Below are 4,995 nucleotides of genomic sequence, written 5' to 3'. Positions count from 1 at the left end.
TTTTTAATTATCTTTCTTAACGGAAATACAATACAATTGTTAATATTGTGCTTATTTATTTATTTATTTATTTATTTATTTATTCATATATTTATTTATTTATTTATTATTCCCATTTATGTTTTTCAGGGAATAGGAGTGTTTAATGGTAAATTTGAGGTATTTTATTTTGAAAAAAATTCATATGTAGTAACGTCAATCAGACGCCCAGTTCAGTAGAATTTCATGGCATGGACCAGGGTGTTGGGAATTACGACGTCACTTTGGTCAAAAAAAGATGAAGGTGTACCTTCCTTTTTATGTATTTTGTATAATTGTATTTCATGTACGTTCAAATTGTCAATAAGATCTTTCTGACGTGACTTGGACACACCATTAGTGTGGAATATGACTTGCTGGGGATGATGGGTAATGTAGTTCTGCTCCATTGTGTATAACACGATGCTTTTTTATGATTTCAGGGACAAATCGTATTAAATAACGGCTTTATTTATTGCCTCGAACAGACGATACGATACGTCTACTTTAACACTGAAGTACATCGTGTGTAGATTTAGATCGTTTAAGATCGAGTCCCATTTATTTCTCATTAAAGACAGAGTGTTTAACACACAGAGGAAGAAGTCCAACATGCTCCTCAGCCCATGCTCCAGAGGGAAACGTAATGGCCTGAGTGGTTTTTCTGTTGTGTTTCAGTAATGCTCTATAATGCTGATGGTCTCCTCACAGCAGGAGCTCTGTGTGCTCTCAGGTGGGCTCTCGCCAGGGATTTGCCTGAATTAAGTGCTGCACACACTCTCTACATGTTCACACACTCCTGGCTTTCTTCTTCCATTACTCCAGAGACACGCTTTACTTTCTCCTGCTTTCTTTTATCAAGTTTAACGTGACCTCCGTTCTGGTTCATGGTATCAATTCAACTGGTAAAAAAAAATATCAGAAGAAGAAGAAGAAGAAGAAGAAGAAGAAGAAGAAGAAGAAGAAGAAGAAGAAGAAGAAGTGGAAATCAACAATGTTCTATGAATGAGGGATGTGGTAGCCTAGTGGTTAAGGTGTTGGGCTACTAATCAGAAGGTTGTGAGTTTGATTCCTACGCCCACCAAGCTGCCACTGCTGGGCCCCTGAGCAAGGCCCTTAACCCTCAATTGCTCAGTTGTGTTGCTCTGGATAAGGGCATCTGCTAAAGGCTGTAAATGTAATGAAATTAATAGAATATAAAGAAACAAGATTACTCTATAAAGCCCTTGAGAATATTGATATTATCAATATTTATACTAATATCACTTGAATTTAAAGGAACATGCTTATTTTCCACAATGGTTTTCTCTATAATTAGCTATAAATACATTCCTAGCAGGTTATAATGTATAATAAACGGTACAGAAGCTTTCAGTCTTTATAGCCTTGTCAGTAACACTTTCTACAAAAGTCACATTTCTAATGAACTATGAACATTTTCATAACATTTAATAATGGAATTTTATTATACTTCTTTCTTATATACAGTAGATTAATAGAACCAACACACACACACACACACACACACACACACACACACACACACACGATTGACGTCATCTCTGTGAACACTTTCTTTCTTGCACTAAGCAAACTGGAGATTAACTGCATATTGCAACTCCTATAAACACTTATAATGCATTTCAGACAAATAAATGCATATAACCATACCATAATTATAAACTCTTATAGCCGTTCATAAGTAATACTTTGAGTAAATGTAAAACATTGAGTATAATGCCTTTATACCATGCATTTTTAAATACATCACGTTATGAATATAATTTAAGTCTACAAACTTCATAGAAAATGTAACTGTTAACATCTATTTTGCACTATGACCTGTCAATGTCCTATAATGCATTATAAATTCTCTCTCTCTCTCTCAAACTCCACACATACAAGGCAGAGGCGGGAATCGAACCCCCAACCCTGGAGGTGTGAGGCGAACATGCTAACCACTAAGCCACCGTGCCCCCACAGATGATTATCAGGTCTTGGTTATTAAATAATCTGTTTACAATAAACTATATCTTTGCAAAATTAACTACATAAAATGATATTTTTGTGATTATTATATTCAGAACTTGGTCTTATTCTGTTGATGCTTTTGAGACTGGAAAAGTTTGTAAATCTGGAAATTTATTTGAAATATTTTCTATAGTTCAAGTGCAACAGCTCCACATTGTTAGCAGTGTTTTTTTTTTTTTTTTTTTTTTTTTATAAATAGCTAATTATGTCAAACATGTCATATGTTAAAAAGAATTTCAAACCTAGCTTTAAAAGCAGAGTCAAATTAGTCTGTCAATCTTTTTTTTTAAGCCAAATTGTATTTTTTTTTTTTAGTTACGTCACAGCGAATTGATGGACGTTGCCCACAAAAGCGGCCCGCTGTGTGGAAAGTTACTCTGAAATTAATCCCTTGAGACAAAATGACTTGAGACAATTTAATTGATTATTCACCATGAATAATTTTACCAAAATATTGATAGCCTTGTAAAGCAGTGGGCTCTGATTTCTTTTACTTTGACTGAAACTTATTGCGGACTTTTTATTACAGTGACAAGCCAAGCTGAGGAGAGAGAAAATGAGCTACTTTGGGGTAGAACTATGTCTTTGTTTGTGTATTGTCTGACTTAAGGTCAGTAGACTCTTGTGAAAGGATTGAGTCAGGACACGACAATTGTAGTAGGATGTATTGTCATTGGTTAGTATTAGAAAAAAAACTGTTTTCTATTAGTGACCTGACACAAAATGGCAACATTGAGAGAGAGAGAGAGAGAGAGAGAGAGAGAGAGAGAGAGAGAGAGAGAGAGAAAGAGAGAGAGAAAGAGAGAGAGAGAGAGAGAGAGAGAGAGAGAGAGAGAGAAAGAGAGAGAGAAAGAGAGAGAGAGAGAGAGAGAGAGAGAGAGAGAGAGAGAGAGAGAGAGAAAGAGAGAGAGAAAGAGAGAGAGAGAAAGAGAGAGAGAGAGAAAGAGAAAGAGAGAGAGAGAAAGAAAGAGAGAGAGAGAGAGAGAGAGAGAGAGATTTCTTAGCAATAACAGGGGAAGCCTTACCACACTGTAACTTAGATTTGTGATTGTGAAAAAAAGAAGGGGGGGGGGGGGTTGTGATGGATTTTAATCCATCCGTCGATAAAGGTCACTACTCCAAAGGGTTTTATTTCTCGGCCGCACATCAAAGCGTAAATCCGCTGATTGGCTGGCTCTGAATGGCGAGTCAACAAGGCCTCGTCTGTGGGCCGCCTCTATGGCTCAGTGTGTGTGGAGAGGGCTCATAATGCTCTGGTTTTCTAGAGGGGGCCCCCGGATCAATGGGCTGCCTGACCTTTGCAGTGTGTACGGCTGCCTCTACCCGTGATGTCATGCCATCTATCCGTCCCCCCTTCCCCCTTCCCTGTTTTAAAAGAGAGACAGAGAATGAGAGAGAGAGAGAGAGAGAGAGAGAGAGAGAGAGAGAGAGAGATGGGACACGGTCCCACAATGTCCACCTACTGTGAGACAGAAAAGATGCCGTAAAGCATAATCTGCAAATGTAGCCTCTAAAAATCAAAGGTATATTGTTGTAAAATACACATGAGATAATGAGAAAATCTGAACAAGGTGAAAGTATTTTAAACAGGTATCTTTGTCTTGCATTGTGATCCATTTGGTTGCATAAAGGATTTAAAATGAAATGACTCCAGCAGAAGTTAATCAAATAAGCTCGAGAGTTAGTCTATAGGCATTCGGCGAGTTAATACATGGAGTAAAGCGAACTCCGAAGAATAAAGAAAGGGAGCTTCTCATTGTTCAGACGTGAAAAGGTTTCTTTGTAGCGAGGCGGGCCGACGGCAGCTGGTAAGGTCCTCTCGGCTCTCGGAAGACAGAGCGCTTTCTCAGAGTCACAGAATGCATTCGAATGGAAATCTAAAGAGGTAGGCGTGAACCATTTGTTTAGCCATGTTTGTGTTTGCTGTCAGCATGCCTGTCTGTGTTGTGCGGCTGGCCCTTTCGCCACACAAAGTAACTGTGTGTTTGTGTCTCCCCCTCTTTTCACCTCCAGACATAATCGAGGGGGATCCGGCCAGTGAAAAGGGGAAGCTCTAAAAGAGACAGTTGCCCGAGCCATCTTTGTGGCCCTCTTTTGTGATGGCGACAGATGTTGTAATTGCCAGCTGATGGATGGCCTGTGGAACAGGTCATTAGAGGCCTCTTCGGCTCCACCAAACTCCAGAGACTCACGCATGGATACGGAGAGAAAGGGTTAATGCTAGAGTGGGAAAAGCTGAGTGAAGTCCGGGCACGGATGGGTGGGGAGGCAGGTCAGACGCAGTCCCCATTCACTGGAAGAAGGGCTATTAATAACGGAATTGGCCACGCGTTCAGAGGGACACTGTTTGGGACTCTTGTTGGGTGGAGAAAACATGTATAGTACTGAAGAGAATGCAGGCTACGGCCAAATCCCAATTTACACACACCCTCCCACTATTGTGTAGACAAATACTCTAGTGCGTTAATACAGACAGTTATTGGGCGACTATAACGATAAAGGAAAATGGGCCTTTTTTCAGGCCCGGTTTGAGATTCTTTTATCAAATTAGACATAATACACAATCAAATCTGATATTATGATGAAAAATGAATTGCTAAACTGTGTGACATTAGGCTTAAAACTTTGACGCTCAGGATGTTTACAGTGACCAGACTGAAGAGCTTTAATAGCTGTTGACTTACCACTCATCAAAAGACGAACGCAAACATCTGCTCCGAACTTCTGCAACTATTCACGCTCTTTTAGGCTTTGCACTTCTGAAAGTACGACGGCAAGTGAGGAAGAAAGAAAGTGAGAGAGACGCCTTTTCTTCCGTGGTTCTTTCAAGGTCATTGCGGTTTGTGTCGCAGCTACACAGAGTGTCACTCCAGAGCAAAGTGAATTGTCAGTTTGTTTGTACAAGCTGTGGGCTCGCGTAAGACATCTCTCTCCCCCTGAACGCTC

Source organism: Tachysurus vachellii, chromosome 5, assembly GCF_030014155.1.
Source record: "Tachysurus vachellii isolate PV-2020 chromosome 5, HZAU_Pvac_v1, whole genome shotgun sequence".
In the NCBI taxonomy this organism is placed as follows: Eukaryota; Metazoa; Chordata; class Actinopteri; order Siluriformes; family Bagridae; genus Tachysurus; species Tachysurus vachellii.
This window is presented reverse-complemented; position numbering follows the sequence as displayed.